We start from the raw sequence: 19,806 nt of genomic DNA on the forward strand, positions 1-19,806 counted from the left end.
ATACACTTAAAATGTCTTTATACTTAGCTAGAAAGATCAGTTATCTTACTTTCCTTCATTATTCCAATGTAGCAAGGAAAATTTTGGAGAAAACCTCACTCACAGCTGCAAGAAGTTAATTGCGCATGTGATAATCAAGAACTTGATCTTGACTGAAGGCTGGAAAATCATGCTGCACTCCAGATGAGTAATTTTTGCACTGAATAGTTATTAGTCAGATTTTGGTTTGGTCTCTGGAGCCAAAGCTTCTGCTTTTGTGTCTTAGTGAGAGGCTTGGGCCAGTCTTTCTACTTTATGTTTAAAAAGATAAGATATTTTTATGGTCTTCTCCTCTAAAAGAAAATAATAACTTGAGACATGTGGATGAAGAACACTGGATTAGAACTGACTGAATTTCTTTCATTGAAAACTTCTGAATTTACTTCACACACAGTTTTTCTTAGAATGTGCTTCTTGTCCATGTTTTTTTGTGGATGACAGAAAAACACCTTGTTCTCTTGAGTTTTTTAACGTAAGAGAAATCTAACAGTTTTTATTGCATTGATTATTTCTGGTTTATTTTTGTAAATATAAATGTAAAAAGGAAAAAGCTTGGTGGTGTTTTTAATGGATTTTGAGCTTGCTGTAATAACTTGCAGTCTAAAGTGATGCAGCCTTTTTTTAATTTTTTTTTTTTTATTTTGCTATATCTCAAAATAATGTCAACACATTGCAAAGCTGGATGCCATTAAATACTTGAGGTGACTTTGTTTAGTGAGTCAGAATTTACCTTAAAAGACAACACTGGTGCCAGAAAACGCAGAGATCTGTACCGGCCCTGAAAGTCTTTCCTGAGTTCTAGGCATAATAACAGATTTATTTATTTTCCCAAATCTGCTTGCTGTAGCTGTTGAATCTAAAATTAGGTAACATTATCCTGCCTGCTTAGCTGACTTCAGGATGAAAGAGGTGATGTTTGCAGAGCCATGTGGGAACTGCAAGGCTCAGTGCCTATCTGTTAACATCCTCCCAAGGAAGGCGTTCAGGCTCATATGCAATCAGTAGGCTACCATCAGACTTATTATTACACACAAGAAATTTGTTTGGGAATGATATCTGTGTGAGCCATTGTCAGTAGCTGGGGTTATGGCCACTACTGTTTTATCATTATACCCGCTGGGATTTTACTAGCAGCAGCACACATCAGTCTGTGCATGGCTGTGCTGTAATACTGCTATGCCAGCTTGTTTCCTTGGATCCAGATCCAAACCCATTAAAATATTACAGCAAGGCACGCTGGATTTCCCCAGCTCAAGGTTGTAGCCTGCATGTTAATCACACAGGAGATGATTTTTACATAACGGGGACAAGCCAAAAAAATGAGCCCAGCATCCAGCTCAATTTTCTAAGCATAAGCTACTAATTTTTTTGATTCCCAGCACCCCCTTGGTACCCCAGACTTGGCGCTGAGCCCCCTGCCACTGTCCGATGTGGCCACAGGCACCCCGCACGGTTTGGGTTGGACATCAGGGGGAATTTTGGAGTAATTGAACCCACAGGAAGGGTGATGAGACATTAAAATGGGCTGCCCAGGAAGGTGTTGGGGTCATCATCCCTGGAGGTGTTTAAGGAGGCACTCAGTGCCATGGCAATGTGCAGCCACAGGTTGGACTTGATGATGGACTTTTCCAGCCTAATTGATGGTGCTGCTCTGTGAGCTGAGGTGTCCCCATGAAGACTCAGAACCCCACCCATGGCCAGGCTGTCCCTGCAGTCCCTCATGGCCCTGGGGGACACACCTGTGTCACTGAAACAGGGAAAACCAAAAACCCTCCAACAGCATTTGTAGTGTTGGAGAATCAAGGCATTACCTTTTGCTGGCCAGGATATGAAAGAGAAATCATTTTGTCCACACAGAGCCTGGGCTGCGCAGAGGAAATCTTTCCATGACCCATGAATTTTACTGCATTTTTCAGATACTTATATAGTCAAAACCCATAGAAATTCATTGGTTCATTGGGCCCAAGTTACACAGTTCTTGGTATTTGGTTTCCTATAATTATGTCCTCATTCCTTGGTTCTCTTATTTCTCCTTTCCCAGAGCAGGTGCCTCTGACAATGCCAGGGGTGATGTTTGGAGTTAGTGGTGATGTTGGAGTTAATTAAATTAATGGCCATTGATGGTTGTTATCTTTTGTGTATGGTCTGTGCTACTCCCAGCTTGCTGAGATGTTAAGGCCTCACCAGGCCTCACCTGATGGAACAATGCCCTGGAAAGAAACTTCAATCCCCTTCCATAGGGCAAAGATGAACAGGGCTTGGATTTGATGATCTCAGAGGTCTTTTCCAACCTAGTTCCTTCTGCGATTCTGTGAAAACTGACTGAAATTACATTAAAAATATTTAAATTTTGTATCACGTCCAACACCTGGGGCAGCACAACAGCTGAGGGCGGGTGCCATCGGGCCCACCCCAGCCTGTTGTAGGCACAGAGTTTATGGGAATTGGGATGGGGTTGTGCTGTAGGCACAGAGTTTGTGGGAATTGGGAGTGGGGCTGTGGCCCAGTCTCATCCCCAATGGGCACAGCTGTGAGAAGCAGGTGAGCACCATTGAAGGCAAAGATCCATGGAGTGCCCAGGTGCATTGACCAACCACCAAGGGAACAGAGGGCACACAGGTGCACTGCATGTGGGATGAAGAGTATAAAAGGTTGCACTGTGGCACCATAAATAGCATCAGATACTTAAAGCTTTCTTTGGTGTTGGTTGTGTCTCTGCCATCATCCTGACACTGGCCCTTCCTCCTGGCTGAGTTTTGCTTCCTGAGCATCCCCTTTGGAGGCCTGTGTGGAGGTGAGTACAATACTGGCTGGCGCTGGGGGATGGCTGTGTCTTCTGAGCATCCATTAATGCTTTGGGATGTGCAGCAGTGATGTGATTTTGTAATGTGTTTGGGAACATTTTTCAGGAACTGAGCTCGTGCCTCAGGAGTTTATTCTGTACTTGGCACTGATGAGGGGTACTTTAAGTGCTGTGCCTAATTCTGGGTCCCTCAGTTCAGGAAGGACAGTGAGGAGCTGGAGTGTAACCAGACATGGACAGTGGAGCTGGGGAAGTGTTGGGAGCACAAGACCCATGAGGGACCAAGGGGTGATCAGCCTGGAGAAAAGGAGGCTCAGGGATGGTGTTATTACCCTCTACAAAGGAGTCAGGTGGGGTTTGGCCTCTTCTCCCAGGGAACCAGCCACAGGACATGAGGACATGGCCTCAAGCTGCACCAGGAGAGGTTCAGGCTGGACATTTGGGGCACTTTCTTTACAGAAAGGTTGATGGGACATGGCGATTGGCCACCCAGGGAGGTGGTAGAGTCCCCATCCCTGAAAGTGTTTAAGGAAAAAGTGGACATGGCCGTCAGGGCCATGGTGTGGTTGACAAGGCTGTGTTCAGTCACAGGCTGGTCTCAATGACCTCAGAGGCTTTTCCCAATCTCATTGATTCCATGGCTCTAAGCAGGCAAAGAGGTGAGCTTTGCTGAGGGGCTGTGCCAGGCACTGAGGATCTGAAGTGAAACAGAGTAATGGTCTCTGAACTTTCATCCCAAGTTCTTGATCTGGTCTTTCTCCACTTTCCTGGAATACCATTGAAAAGTGTAACTGGTGTTAAAGGAACAAAAAATGATTTGAATCTGCAGCTGATCAGGTTATGTGATTTATAAAGCGTGTTCCTCTGGAGTTCCTGGACTTTGTACTGAGCTCTCTTTAATGTGAGGTTCATGGCCATAGCATAACCTCACTTATATTTTACCTCTGTGCAACACATTTATTGAAGACCAGAAAAACACTGGAGTAAATATTAGTAGAAGTTTTAAAGGACTTACCACAATTTGTAGAAATTCTAGAGGAGTTACCACAACAAAAGGCGCTTTACTGCTAGTTTATTTAAGAATATTTATTCAGTGCTGGGGGTTTTTTCAGATGTTGTGCCATTAAAAACTATTTTCCTTAAAGTTTCTGATGATTTGAAAAGTTAAGGAAATTTCTGTGTTTATGCATACATGGAATTGAAAAGTAATGTGGGATAAGAGGGAGAATCTAGTGCCTCAAGAGACCAAACATTGATAGTGTGGTCACTTTCTCACTGTATACCACGAACAGTCAAGGGAAAGAAGCAAATAATATTTTAAATATATTTCACATTGTTGCAAAATAGCAGCTTTTTAAAGAGGTGTTTTCTGAATATAGATCTGTGTACAGACAGGCAGAAAATTACTGAGAAGCGCTACTGCAGCTCCAGAGCTGCAGTGTTGTGAGCCTCATGGACTCAGTAATTTAAGAAACCAGAGGAGTGATCTTGTAGATGAAACTGTGGGTGCAGAAAACCCTGCTCCTCATATGAGCCCTATTTTCCCAGGTTTGATATTTCAAGTAATAGATGATCTGAGTGACCTAGGAAAGAACATCCAACTAAAAATGGCCTGGTTTTGCCAGCACAGCTTTTCTCAAGGACATGTAAAAGTTTCCTCCTTGTACCAGCTAGTGTTATTCCAAAATAACTCTGAAATTCATAATGTTTAAGGCAGATGACCAAGCACATCCTTACAGAAGAAAGGCTACAAAGGAATAAAAGTGTTTCTGTTAAGGGTGACGAAGTGTTCAAGAATTGGACCGGAAATGTGACCAGGTGCCTAAATTAAACCCAGAATGTTTATTCTGTTTGCCTTTGGCCGATGCCTGTCAGCTTCTCCAAAACCCCTCTGCATTTTGGCCCACTGTTCTGGGCTTGAGGACTGCAAAACTGATGTCTGCAGGCAAATCATCCAAAGTGATAGTATTCTAATGCCTAGAATGATTTTTTTTTTCCCCTGAAGTTATTGCTCAGATTTGGCTTTGAAAGCCTTCCACATCCACACACAGGTCAAGAAATGCCAAAGATTAGCTCTTAGGCCCTGTTTGCACTCAGCTAAATTTCAGGTGGCAGCAATTTTAGGTGCTCATTTGTTGTGTTTTAGGCTCTTGGTGTAGGGCAGCCGTCTCAAAGGTCTATGTTAGAGAACAGGAAGAAGTAATACCAACAGGGAATTAAAAATAAGTAATGCTCCTGCTAAGCTAAGATGACAGTGTTTTACAAAAGAATCTGGCATCAAAAGGAGGGAACAGGCACTGCTGGGAATGTTCTGTTTTTAGAACTGGCAGATTACAGCACACAAGGAACTGGTGAGTAATACCCGTTGTATTCTTACTGGCACCTGGATGGCTGCCAACATCTTCATTTCAGTAATTGTGCTCTCGTTGCTGTACTGTGTGAGAAGCAGATCCTGGGGATAGTAAGATAGAAGTTGTGGCTTGTTGTGTTGTTTTTTTTTTTTTTTAAAGTAGTTATAAATGACTGCTTTGGAAAGATAACACAATTTAATAATGCTAGTGGGATCTGGATTAGTATTGTACATTGAAATGAGTGTAAGCAGCCATAACTCTTAACTTTAAATATTTGAACTTAATTGTTTAAACTTTTATTAATTTTTTGATTTCATAAACAGCCAGAAAATGGGAGTATTATGAGAAAGATCTTCCTTCAGCATATGGTGATTTGTGCTGGTTTTGATGTAGTTAAATTTGTATAGTAAACTTTACTAATGGTGTGCAAGGGAGTCCTACTCTTGTTTACTAAATCCTCTTTTTTCCTCACTGAATGTGTCACATAGCCAGTTACTCATGGAAATCAATTTTTAAATACTTGTGCATGTCTGTTTGCAGAAGTAGGTTACATTTGTTCATCGAGTCAGGAAAAGGAAAAGTACCAGATTGTCTTTTTTGAACACAGCTCAGCAATCCTCTGAATACTGGCAGCTGAGCTCTACGTGGGGAAACACAGCAGAGAAATTCAGCTACATCTGAATAATGTAATTCCATTCACGGTATTCTAGGAACACGATGAAAAGAGAGAGGCTAAGTTTGTCAAACGTATTGTTCGTGGCAAATTATTCATTCAGCTTTAACAAGCACTCAGCAGCTGCTGTGCTTTGAGTGCTGCTGAAGCTGTCTTCAAGAAGTGACAGGTTTTGGGGCCAATCCACCCTGGCTTGGTTTGCAGGCTGCACCATCAGAAGTGTTTTCCCATTGCTCCAGGCTGGATCAGCCATCCCTATCTCATCCCCACTTCAATTAAGACGTGATGTGCTTTTCTTCCTCACTGCTTTCCTTTTATCTCCTCTTCTATTGCTATGACATCTTTCTTCTCTCTATTAAGGTTGGTCTTGAATACTGATAAAGTTAAATTTGCTGCAAATTGCAGGAGAAATAGGCCAGCCCCGTGGTGCCTGGTATCTTGCAAACATCAAACCTTTCATGTTTAGAGGGTTCCAAGAATTATAGCAGTTTTCAGCCTTTGTTTTTCATAAGGTTTGGAGCCAAACCTTTTTTTTAAAGGATGCTTTCATAGTATGCTTCATATTTCATATGATGCTTTCAATGTATGCTTTCATACTTCTCCATTTGTTAAGTTTCTCTGTGAAGGTTCAATGCCAAATCAAGTCAAATTTTCTCGCAGGCTTGTTTTAATTACGAAGGCTTAGAAACCCTCAGAAGTTGGGCTGACCCAACAGAGAGGTTTTTGCTGTGTGGTAGAAGTGGCACTTGGATTAATTTTTCCTGTTTGGTTTGTTTTTCATTGTTTTTTTTTTTTATTTTGTTCCTCTCAGTTTTTAGTCCTGTTCTTGAATTTTGGTTCTTTCATCCCTATGCTGGCATTTCTACTCCTCCTATTAACTTTATGCCAGTTAACTTAAAACACTTTTTTACATCTATATACTATAAATCTAGGGATGCTGTTTATAAAGAGTTACTTTAATTTTTTTAAAGTCTTTAAAATATTTCAGTTTTAAATCCATTCATGTAATTTTCATATGATGACATCATTAATTTTTAATATTTACATTAGAAATTTCACAAAAACAGGAGAGATTTTAAGGTCCTCAAACTTGGCAGAGAGGCTGAGAGTAGAAGTGTTTCTTTTTGCAATTTGAAACACCTAGTTTCAAAATCAAATTGTCAGAACACCAATATTTTTTACATTTGGGTTATTTTTTGTGTGTGGTTTGGTGCTTTTAGTTGTTTTGGGGTTTTTTGTTTTTTAATTCAAGAACACTTTATGGCTGGGTAAGTTTATATGATAATTGCTTGGTACTTCAGGGACAACTGATATGTCCCATTAATTTGATTATTATTTAATTTGGATTTTTGACTTTTGACATAAAATGGCAACAGCAAAAGCAACTCAGTCAAAATTACATTAGCATTTGATCTTTTTCAGCTGTAGTTCATTTTGGTAGTTGTTTTTTTTTTTTTAAATACTTCAGCATCTGGGTATTGCTTCCCAGGAAGTGTACTTTTGTTTCTTGTGGCTTTTAATGCTGTTGAGCTCACGTGTACCTCTGCAAATATGAAGAATTAACATGGTGGTATATTGAGTCTTAGAGTTCTGTAATCTGTAGGCTCACCCTATTCAGTCTGTATAAAATGTAACCCTGTGTTGAAGCTTGCATAAAGTTGGAATGCAAATTATTTAGTAGCATTTTATCATTGGAGTGTTACATTTTTGTTGAACAGCCCTTCAATATAAGGTTTGGGACCCAGCAGAAATTGAGAATTCAGCCTATCAGCTATAAATGAATTTTCAAAGCACCATAAGAAATAAGAGGGGTATGAGAAGATTCTGCAGGTACTCACTCCATCCTTTCTAACAAAGCTAAAAAAGACCATAAAAAATTTTGTAGAAATTGTTGACAAAAGCCATATAAGTATTGGTGTAGTTTTAATCAAAAAGTCAATAATAGTCTCACAATCTATTTGAGTGATTGGTCTGTTGCAGTGCATGAAATCTTGGGCAAGATTTTCCTGGGAGATTCACTCAATTTATTTGCATTTCCTGATTCATTTAGCTGGACAGCATTTTTGTGTTCTGCTCCTATCTCTTCTGCTTCCTACTCCAGCAATTTTAAGTCCCTTTTTTTTTGCCTGTTTTTTTTTTTTTTGTTTGTTTGTTTTTTTTTTGAGACAGAACAAGGGGCCTCACTAAGAAAGCAGATATTCAGCAGTTTATGAAGAGCTGGCATCTTGTAGGATTTTCAGGCCTGCCATTTGTCATCATTAGTGATTCCTGAGTTTGCTGGTGTTTCTGTAGCTATTTCTACAGAGCAGACCTAGAGCTGTCTTGTGATTTGGAAGCTGCTTGTGTGAAAGATGATGTATCTAAGTGTTGGTTTGTACCAAGTAGCTGTGGATATTATTTGATCCAAGGTAAACTGCTGACCCTGAGAATGGCTGAAGCAATTGCTCTGCAAATACAGATTGCAGGTGCCAGTTTAGAGGAAAGTGGGATTATAAACATGGGTTTCATCTTGGCAGACACATTTTAACTCTCCTTAACTGAATGTGTAAAAGAAATTTTGTTATAGTAGCCCTTCAAATCATGCCTCAGGTAATTAAGGGTCAGGAGCCTGTCCTGGCACAGAAAGTTTAAAGTTTCCATGAGCTCTGCCACTGTGGTAAGTAAATCTTCACCTGGTGTGCTTAGCAAAATGAACACTTATCCCAGTCTTCACTGTTTTCTGAAGATTGAGGAAAGGGTGAATAAGGGCTCCTAGTTCTTTCTCTTACCTGAAAGAATTAGCTGAAAATACAGAGGGAGCTAAATAATATTTTATATGTGGAGTGTAGTGAAATTTGCATGTGGCTGGGATCAGGGACATGTAGCTTATTTCTTCTTTTGGGGCATAATAGGATTCTCATCAGTTGTCTGTGTGTAGGCAACTATAATCCTATATAATATACAATACTGGAAGATAGCAAAGTATAAGCAATACTGTGGTTTCTTCATTTTGGGGTTTCCTGTGCACCAGTGGCAGTGTTTTAAAATGCTTTTACGCAAAGCACTGGATTAATTTAGCCCCCTCATGTAGTTCAATTTCCCCCATCATCCTTGCTGGTCTAATTAGGAAAGTACAATTGCTGGCTGGACTCCTAGGAAGTTAGAGCATCTCTTGTGTGTGTAACTTGCAGCCTCCTGTCCCCTCAGTTTAAGTGGGAGCTGAATGGAAAACTGGGATTGTGTCTGGGGCCTGTGGTGCAGTGAAAAGGAGTTCCATGAACAGCATGGTGGGCTCCTACCCCTTGGTGTCCTTTTTTTGTACCATGCTGATGAACTTGCTCATGGGGGTTGAAGCCTTCCAAGCTCAACACTGGCCTTTGATAGTTTTAAAACTTTTCTAATGGTTTGAAACAGACTGTGAGACATCCTGTTTCTAAATGAGTTTTATGTGGAAGACAGCTCATCTCCAGAAACTGATATGCCTCTCTGCTTGGCTTTTTAAACACAAGCCTGCACAGAGAACAGAAACTTATTGGCTACTCTGAGTTTTCCCATGCAGTGACAATTACAGAAGCCTCTTGTGCTAAATAACTGCTGCTGATGTACTGTGAAAATTCTGTGTCTGATAGACCCTGGGTTTTCTCTTTGCTGTGCCTGTGAATTTGTGTAGAGACTTTTCATTTGTCCCCAGTGCAGCCAGTATTGACATGCATACCAAGATTTAACTAGGGAGGTTAGTGCTCTGCTTTTTAAGTGGGTGCATAGTCAGCCTTTCATATTAAGGCAAAATTCTTGCTGCAGAGTTTCAAATATTTTCAAAATCCAATTTGTCTAAGTCAGAGCTGTGTCCAAACTGCTGTTGGTCAAGGCAGCTGATCAGACTGGCAAACAAGACTAGCTTTTGTGAGTACTAGCCCTTTATCTCAGTTCCAACTACATTACTCAGTCCAATAAACTGTTTTTCCTGCAGAATTTGCTTGCTTCCCTTAGATTCACTTCACTGCTATGGTATAGAAATAATATGGGAATGTTACCATAAGGAAATTGGTTACATATTTTTAACATATATCTATTTTAAACTATGTCACATTATCATCATTGAAAATTGCTGATTGCTTGGGTAGTGAGGAGATGTATTTAGGTGAAAAATTTTTAGGAGTGATGCAGTCACATTTTAAGTCAGTATAAGTTCTACAGTGTTCATTAGCATCATTATGCTTGATATGGAAGTGTGCCTTCCAGTGAAATGCTTCCAGCTTTTTATGGAAAAAGAGTTGATGTCATATTTGTTCATACATTCCTTCAGTTAAACTTGCGCTGTTTTTTATTTCCTCGTTAATTACTACTAATTTTGACATTTGAGCTTTCCGTTTGCATTTAAATCTGGGGTTCTACTTAGCAATGCCTTTTTATGAAATTGGGATTTGGGCTGCAACATTTTCTTGTAAACCAGGAATCTCAGACTTTACAGAGACTCTGCACAGTAACCCTTGTAACATGTCAGACTGCTCTTTCTCCTTTTTTCCGTGACTGCTGCATGGAATCTGGGCTGATGCTAATCTAGAAGGACAGTCACACCTCATGAAAGAATCATCACTGCTAATCAAATCAGAGTGAAAACCCACCACTCTGCATCAGTGGAGACATTTAATGTGCTGAATATTTCATGCACTGGGGGCTGTGGCTGTAGACAAAACCCTCTCAACAGCTCCTCATTGCGTGCAAATATTTACTCAGACACTCTGAAGTGGTTGAGCTGGTGTGCAGCAACACTGGGAAGCCTTGACTGATCCTTCTAAGTAATGGTAATTACAAGTGACTCCACACATGCTGGGTCACGGGGCTTGCAGACAGCCCCTTGCTTTGTCAAAGCTCCCCTTGCCTGCATGATTAAGTGGGCAGCGTGCCACAGGAAATTTGATGCATACAGGATGACAAATGTCTGTTTTGGCTGCTGAGAATTGAACTCAATCGTAGATCTGCAGAAACATCAAAACACAATCAAGGGCTGACATCAAACCCGTGAGCCAAGAGAATTCCTCAGGCAAAAAGGGCTGAACTTGAAAGTACTAGAAGGGAGTGCTTTAGTTTGTGTGATGGTACAGCAGTTTGTTTTGCTGATTCTTTGCAAGGAGGGGTAGAGGAAGTAACAACCCAAAAAAATCTCTCTGTAGTTCCACTTGTTCTTTATGTTTAAGTTGTAGAGATGGAGAGGCAAAAGAACAGAGCAATGCAACCCAGTAAGTTTCTTTTCAGTTTTTATATTTAGACTTTTAATTTTTTCTCTACGGTATAAAATGATCTTGGCTATCCATGGTGGAAATCTTCCTTCTCGTTTACCTTGATAGTATCTCCTTGTGACACCAGGAAGAGTTCACTGTTTAAAATAGGGGTGCAAATGCTTCATTCACCTGCTGCTTTTGCAATTGCTCGGTCTTATAAGACTGTTTTAAAAAGCTGTCCTGTCTTGTTGCCTGCATGTTACTCACACCATGAGAAGTAATGACATAAAGGGTCAGACTGTAAAATTAGATTCATCCTGTACCTCCAGCAGAAGTAAGGATTGATTGACTGTTATTTTCAGGCCCTGGGTCTACAATCTGAGTAGTCCTGTAGGTTGTTGTGTGTGGTGAAATCCAGGTTGGGAGCAGGCTGTAAGTTTGCAATTCAGGCACATTATCTTTGAGTGGAGAATTAGTGACTGTGTTCCTTTGTTCTGTGTGAGTGATGGCAGAGGGTTAGTGGGTGCTACATCAATCTTCATTTCAGCTAGAGCTCTTCTGTGTCAGGAATTCTGGTGTTTGCCTTACAAGGTTTGTAGCCCTTCCTGTATCTCCTTTAGAGATGCCCCCATGTGTCCTCTTTCCTCTGCTTTTGTAGTGCCAGTAGACTGAAAGTGGAGACAAAATACACCTTGACAGATGTGCTTGTCAAATAATAAAAATCATTATTCCTAAGCAGATGTTCAAGAGCTGTGGAAAAAACTGTTGAAAGAGTTATTTGCTGGGTGTCTACAGTCTGTGGAGCTTGTCAAATATTGATCTGCTGAAAGGAATTTTGAGTAAATATCAATATTTGTTGGATAAATTCCTTTCAATAAATAATTTTTTTCAGGCTGTATTTATCTGTCAGGAGACTGGGTAATGGTGGCTCTAGAGCAAAGCCCTTCACTAGGAGCATGGAAGCACTGTGTGGTGGAATGCCCCTGGAGGCAGTCTCTGTAGGGAAGCAGAATTCCTCCCAAGGGGAAGAGAATGCAGCTTCTGCCCTCTCCCGCTTGTCCATTCTGCTGTGCAGCTCTGCTTGAAGGAAGGAAAAGTAGCTACTTCTATTTGATTATAGCCAGTCCATTTGATTATTGACAGACTTCTCTGTGTGTTGAGGCTATTAAATACAGATGAGTAAAACCAAGCCAATTTTGTACTTGGTGTGCCATGTTCTGCCAGCAGTGGCCAGATAAAACCCCCAAAAGCCAAGAAATATCCCCACAAATGCACAAAGCAAACTCTGAAATCAGCTTTCTTCCAAGAGCAGCAGTTTTAATTTCTGAATGTACCTGGCTAAATTTGTCACACTCCTACGTGCTTCTTCCTTCCAGTGTGCCAGCTGCTTGTGCATGCAGCACCACAAATGCTGCTTGCCCCAGGCTTATGTTCCTGACTATTTCCTTTCAGTGCCTGGTTCCATGGTGGTGGAGTGAAGCTGTTGGTATTGGATAAGTCCTTTCTCAGGTGTAGTCAGTCTGGAGGTTTATAATTTCGCAGTAAGTTTACCTATGGAAATTGCTCATTACAAACTGGAGATTGAGATGGCTTTTTTTTCCCCCCTAGGAGAAAGTGACTGATAGATGACAGAACTTGCATTTGTCATTTCCACAAAAGCTTTCTAAGAAAGCACAGTTGTGTCCCACTGGAAGGAAAAGAGCATTCATTAAACACTTTTTTCTCAATTTGTACTGTATATACTTATGTACAATACATTCTAAGAAGATCACAATGCTAGTTCATGTGGCTTTACTGTGTCTCTAGATGGATTTACATGATGTCAGCTTCTTCAGAGTAGATCTGAGACATAGTGATTTATTATCTTAATTTCTTTTTTGACACAAGTCTGTTCTCCTTGCTATTCAGAAACATCAGTTAGAAAGGAGCATTTTGAGAATGGTGTATTGTATCCTTTTGAAGAATCCTGTGAACTGCTGAGTAACCAGCCTCACATGCTGTTAGGCCTTTCAGAGAATGTCTTACACCGTGGCCTTCTTCAGGAACTGTTCCTCCCCTCTCAGAGGGGACACAATCATCTTGTTCCTATCAAGAAATGTTGCAATGTTTGTGATGTGTTGTAATGAATCTCTGTGGAAAGGAACTTCGCTGTTTTGGATTTAATGAAAACAAATCCAGCTCCTTACTGCAAGCATTCATAACATCTCTTTGCATGGAAGGAATGGACATGTTGCTGCTCTGAATGTTGAGTGCTTCCACAATTTCACTGAAGACAACTTTCTTCAGAATTTGTCTCCTTGCAGTTTGATTAGAACCTGGGAAGCAATGAGTGGTGGTTGACATAAGAGTATGGTTCTACACAAAATACACACACCGGGGCTTTTTATTTTCAGGCTTTCTTCTTCCATGTTTTTCTGCTTCATTATGGACCTTAAAAATATTTCAGTCAGAAGGATTTCATCTGTGTTTATCTGGGTTTTTCTTACATGAGAAGGAAGGGATAGAAGTAAGAAATACAGCATGTTATCAGGTGCAGGGAGAGAAGCCAAAATATTTATTAAAGGTATTTTTTAATGTGGGAAGGTGTGTTCTGTAGTCCTTTGAAAATAAAAAGTTATGAAATACAAGGAACTGAAATCCATGGTTTTCCAGATGTATCCTTGCTGTCTAAATCAATATTTTATGCCTGCACCAAGTCTGCTGAAACAGCATAGTTCTTGGAAAATGCTTCTTGATAAAATCTTCTTTGTGCCAAAAGTCATGTAATCAGGGAAAAAACCTCACTGTAACATGTTTTCATTATAAGTATTTGCCCTGATCCTGATGCAAGGTCTCTGAGAATCCCACCATTTGTTACAGGAAGGATTGCTACAACTTTGTTAATGGCTTGTGTACCATGTCCAGGCTGCTTGTGTCCTAAACCTCAGCTAATTTTGAGAATTGGGGATTACAACAGTTGTCAAATTATTTCAAAAGGACATGGAGTAAAAGCTGGTGATGTTTCTTTTTTTTTATTTTCTCACTTAACTTGCCTAAAAGCACCTTCACCTGCTGTGATTGGAAAGTGCAGAGTGTAGAGCAGGGTTTCCTTGCTGGAAATCCAGGAAACACTGTTGTCAGTTCTGTTGGCATCTGCCTGCCCTTCTGTGGTTTAAAAAACGGGATAAGAAAATGGAAATCTATTGTCTTGTTCCTTAATGGGCCTATCTTGGAAAATAAATCACTTCCTCCACCCTCGTTCTATAAGGAACCCAAGGATAATTCAGGCAGTCAGAGTAGAAGCTTCAAGATACTGAAGTTCTGCTTTTGATTCCCTAATGGACCTTCCTCTCCAAAAAGATGAGATGGTTATGTGCTGATTAATGTGGACTATTTACCATTTCTGCTGATAAGCTGGGAGGATGCATTAAATCTGCCTGAGCAAGTGGCAGTGAAGTTTCAAATGGTAACGAGGACAGCTGCATCTTTCTTTGACTTCTGAAGGTCAAGTGTTTCTAAATCCTTTCCCAGCTTATAAATAAGATTGCTGATGTGATTCAGTTAGTTATGGAAACTGTAACCTCAAGGATATTTTCAGCCTTTTGTGTTGGTGGAAATACTTCTGGCTGTATTTATAGTGATACTCCAGATAGTGCTTTTCAGTGGGTTTTTTTTTTTTTTTGGGCAGTGGCTCATATCAAGCCACAGATGTATTTTGAATGAGTAGTGAGACTGGCTAAATCTTAAACTGGAAGTTGGAGTTAGAGCCAGACTTGAAGATGACAATTTCATGAGGCATATGTGTTCCCAAAGCCCTCAGCTTCCTTAGGTGTGTGTATTTCAGAGTCTGTGGTTCAGTGCTGCTTGTGCTTGGGGTCTGAGATAGAAGAAGAAATGATTACTTGCAAGATTACAAGCCCTTGCTTGTCAAGGTTAGGATTTTTGACTTGATTTTTTTTCTTCCCCCAGTGGAATTGAAGAGCTGCATAAAATTGAGATCTGAAATGCACCTGGGTATAATCCTCATTTGAGAAAATAAAAGAGGGAAATGCTTACTGGTTAGAAAGGAGGAGAGTAAAGGCAGGGTCAGAGTTGCATATAAACCCTGCATCTTCTGGCATGGCCTTTGCCAGTGTCAGGGCCTGGTGCTTAGGAATGCCAGTCTGGTGCTTAGGACTGCTGCTGCTGGGGACATCTGTGTGTGGAGCAGTGGTCACTAGACCCCCAGGGTCTTCATATCTTGAGCAGCAGTCTTATGTTTTGAGGCTTTTGTTTTCAAAAAGTCTCAACAAGGTTTTGGTTTGTACTCCTTCTACTGCCTTCAGCTTCTTCCAGTTCCTCAGTGGCCTGGATGTTGCCAGCCTCCTCTGACTTTCCCCCTTTTTCTGTGGCAAAGCTGAATCTGAGCTCCTCAAGGATGAAGAGTTTCTTCAGAAGGACACAGCTGCCTCTAGAAGCCTTGAGCTGATCCTGAGTAATGGGTTGTTTATTGAGCCTACAGATGATGGCTGTGCTTAGAGAAGTGTGTACTGTAAATTACTGCTGCAAGTTCAGTGGTACCTTGCTCATAAAATACTGTCATACTTGCTTTCTTGTGAAGTATTTTGATGCTAGCCCTTCAGAGAGTCAGTAAAACTTCTTACCTCACTGCAGTTCACTTCTGCTGGAATTTGCTCCAGTGCCATGTTCCACTTGTGAAGGTACTCTAGCATTTGATGGTTTAATAAAAAAGGTCAAATATGTGATTGTGCAAAGGTGTACACTGCTACTGAGAGGCTGTCAAATCTTCCTGGGCAACTTCCTCACTTTTTGTGGGAGATAGATTCTGATCTGATTCAAATATTTGTAAATGTTTTGATGATGTCACTGAACTTCAGATCATAATGATTTGCATTTGAGCAACAGTCAAACTTAGTTTAGTGCAGTGCTTGTTTTTGCTAGTGGAATTGCATTTATGAAAAATGATTTTTAAAAAACTCAGAAATATGTGAGATAAAGGTACCTTTGTGGTTATGTCTCATTTGGATCTTTAATGAGTAGGCATGAATTTGTCGTGTGATGTGGGAGGCATTTACTGATCCATCTACAAAAGGTATTTAACATCAATTGAGGCTCTGGATAGTTTGGCTATTTCCTCTGTGTTGTTGCCACGTTAAATAATGGTATGTTTTTGTTTCTGTTTCAAACTATCTGCTGAGTTTTGCCATTTACTAAACTGTCAATTTATCACATGTGAGGTCCTCTTTGTAAAAAGAAAATTAATATTTTAAGTGATGCCTTTACAGAGGCACCAAATTTATCAGACTAAGGTGTGCACAGACAATTGTGTAAGTGAAAGAATCCAGAGTTACTGTCAATCTTATTTGCTTCTGGGATTTTGGTATTGCTTTGGGACTAAGAATACCTTGGCTCCTTTTGCTGGAAGTGTTCTCATTATCAGTCTACAGAGATTAAATGTGTCATTTTCTAATGCCAATTCCAAATAATTCCTCTTTATGCACAGTAATTTCAGTCAGATATTCTAAACTCTAATGGGAATGTTGGTGTGTAACTTGCTGGTAATTTTAAAGTCATGTGGCTTACAAAGCTACTTTTTTTTTTGGTAATGCACTGCTACGAACTCCTGGCAGTTCACTGAAGAACAGTGTTTTCTGTATTGGTGCATGTTAAATGCTACTGAAAGGCCTTATATAGGCTTGAATAGGAAGGCTGTGTCATGGGGATCTAGAAAATATTCAGTAAACTTCAGGAATGAGGTGAAATACCCTCTTTACAGTCAGGTATTTACCCTGAGCCTCTCAGCAAATCTGACAAACTGTATTGTAGAAGAATGTGAGAAAAGTATATCAGTATTTTGCTTCTTTGAAAGCACAACAGAATCAAATCTGTTTTTCAGATGCCCAGTGACAGTTTGCAGTAAGAGCTGGCTGCTATGGCAGCACTCCTCTGATCCTTTACTTGTTAAACAGGGAGGAAAAGCCACAAATCAAACTGGGTTTAATTTGCCTCATCAAAGCCAATTCAAATGAGTACATTCCTCTTGTCTTTGATTTTGTTAATTTTTGAGAGATCTCCTGAGGAGATACCTGAATTTGAAGCATGTGGGGAGCTGCTACTTCTGAGAGCTTAAAATGCTTGCATCTTGCATTAGAAAATCCTGACACACTGATGTATGACCAAACTGATGTGCATCCAGCTCCTGTGAATCACAGGGCTTCATGGGAAGCTGTTCAAAGCACACTGAAAAGACACCTGCTGCTCACAGCTCAGACTGAATCAATTGACCAAGTCATTGTTGCAGGGTTCCTGCTGTGTGCACATTCCCTACTCTGTCCCAGCCAAAACTGGGGTTGTCTTTGCTCAGCAGGTGTTTTTCCAGCAGAGCTGAATGGCAAATATCCCCTCTAGCAGGTCATAATGTCCTAGTAAGTGTCAATAATATACAATGTATGGATATGGTTAATTAATCATTTGATGCTAATAATGCAATAGACTCCAACAGTTACTGAAAATGTGGTTTTGTAGAAAGACTTTTCTCCATTTTTCTTCTCTTACCTCCTAAGTCCGAGATTGCTGAGGGCTACCTTCAACAGTAAAGACTTGGGCAAAAGAAGGCATGCAGAAATTCCACCTTCTCTGAGTCTGTTTCCAGGACCAGTCCTCTTGGTCCCCTTTCTCTTCTGCAGCCTTAAAGCACAGGGTTCCTCTAAGCAGGCCTTTGAAGAGGACAAAGTTACCTCTCCAGGGTCAGAGACAGACATCCTGCAGGGGTACCCTGTTATACCATGGAAGAAGGTTTGGCAGGTGGTCAAGGACTGCTAATGATAGGTGGAGGGCTGAGGAAATGAAAACCCTTACAAAATGACTGAATTCCATGTATAAACCAGAGCACCACATTCACATGTTCATAAGGAAGGCAAGTTCAAGGTGAAGATATTTTCTTTTAAGGAATTCAGTGCCTCACAACAAAATTGGCAAGAAGCTTGTGCTCCACCCGGAAAAGACAAAATCAGTCTCATATAAATTACTTCAGGATTTTCTTTTAGTGACTTGCTGCATTTAACTTTTGAGTAGGTGGGATACTTGGGAGCAAAACTGTTCAGGTGCAAGGTAGAAACTGGATGATAAGGCCTTGAGCTGGATTTTTTCCTCATCTTGGTAACTGTGATACTTGAAGTAAGAGAGGCAGGTGAAGCAATGGTTAGCTTTTCTTGCTGGATGGTTTGTAATCACCTCTTTTGCCAAACTTGCCAGGGAGGCAGGAATGAGCACAAAACATTCTTGATCTATCAAATTGCTAGTTGAATTCCCCTAACTTCTTGTTCTCTCTAAAAATGCAAGTAGAGATGCAACCCCTGGAGATAAAACCTGATGTTTTGGTCACTGTTAGTTGTGTACTGTTTTAAATGTTCTGTGGAAAACAATAATGCATACAGTTCCCCACTGTTGACATGAATTTTGGTGTCATTAAACATTGAAATAACTGAAAGAGCTGTCAGTTCATTTCTGTGAATACTTGTAAACACTCCCTGGGTGTCCATGTGGATATGATCTTCCCTTTATCCCCCCAGAATTAAGCCTGTGACACTTGGCTGTAGCAGATGATTATTGATGCTGCAGCAGATCTTGTCCCCCAGTTGGTAGAGGGCAACATCACCTGGGGCTGCAATGTGCCAGAAGAATTAGAGACCAAGATCCAGAAAGATGGACTTGTGGTCTGTGTGCCTAGCATGCCTTTAAAATGCAGGACAGCTATTCTTTATTGGGGAATGAAGGTTAGTTCAACCTCCTGGCCCAGGAGTTGATGTTCTCCTACACCCTTGCACAGAAGAGTGAATTTACAGATGGGTGGATGTTGTGGGGCTCACAGCTGAGAGCTTTGTTTTCAGTGTGTGTAGTGTCTGTTATCAGAATGTGTTTCTTTAGCTGTCAAGTGGCTTCCTCATTTTGTCACTGAGTTAGCTTCTGTCAGAACTGTCACACGGTTCTATTTTATGTCTGGTACAAACATAGATCGGCAAAAATTGAGCCATGCAATTATTTTGTGCCTTTTTAACTTTCACTTTTTCATCTTCCAGTGATCTAAGCTCTGTAATTGTTGGCAGTTAAGTACCATATTACTCTGTACTGGGTGGTACAAGATACAGGTGTTGTGTTTTTATACATCTATTTTGATATTGCAAGCTTGAAATGTTTCCTCAAGTTCATCCTTTCCTGAAAGCCATAGACTGCACAATACAAAGCTAATTTTCTGTACTTTCAAGTTCAAGTGAAGGCTGTCGTAACTATTTCATGCCATCTCCAAGAGTTTCTATCTACTATTTTTTTTTCCCCAGATTGAATTTGTAATCACAGGTAAATGCAGACATATTACCAAAGTTAGTTTGTCCTGATCTGTGAACTTTACCTCAGAAGTAATTTGAGTGCCTCTTAGACTTGTAAATTATATGTCAAAGAGATGATGCCAGAATTGCACCAGAGAAACCTTCCTAATGACAGAAGAGAAGCAGTATCTGTTCCTCCAGCTGTGATGGCATTAATGCCATTTCCCAATGGCATTAATGCAAGCTGAACAATATTATTAACTCTTTGTCTTAGTTTAGGTGTGTAACTTCTTTTGGATTTGATACTCTATTTATAGCTTTGCCGTAAGGTTGAATATACTTATCACGCCTCATTGGTTGCCCATTTCACCCTCAGAAAGATTAAGAGTCTCCTTTTTATTGATTTCCAAGCTGAGCAATTTCATTTTTGGTTTTT

General features: G+C 40.4%; 2 long non-coding RNA genes across 4 annotated transcripts in view; both read left to right on the plus strand.

Moving 5' to 3' along the window:
- The first annotated feature begins 2,236 nt into the window (after positions 1 to 2,236).
- Positions 2,237 to 19,806, plus strand: part of LOC135295043 (uncharacterized) — a 332,142-nt gene continuing 314,572 nt past the window's right edge. Inside the window, exon 1 of one of the 3 annotated variants that reach the window (XR_010357090.1) lies at positions 2,237 to 2,833. This is a non-coding gene — a long non-coding RNA (uncharacterized LOC135295043). The remainder of the gene's footprint in view (positions 2,834 to 19,806) is intronic. The other 2 variants (XR_010357091.1, XR_010357092.1) reach the window with 2 other exon arrangements.
- LOC135295045 (uncharacterized) overlaps positions 3,530 to 19,806 on the plus strand; it is a 111,868-nt gene continuing 95,591 nt past the window's right edge. Inside the window, exon 1 of the long non-coding RNA XR_010357094.1 lies at positions 3,530 to 3,560. This is a non-coding gene — a long non-coding RNA (uncharacterized LOC135295045). The remainder of the gene's footprint in view (positions 3,561 to 19,806) is intronic.

Source organism: Passer domesticus, chromosome 2 (genome assembly GCF_036417665.1).
Source record: "Passer domesticus isolate bPasDom1 chromosome 2, bPasDom1.hap1, whole genome shotgun sequence".
Classification (NCBI taxonomy): Eukaryota; Metazoa; Chordata; class Aves; order Passeriformes; family Passeridae; genus Passer; species Passer domesticus.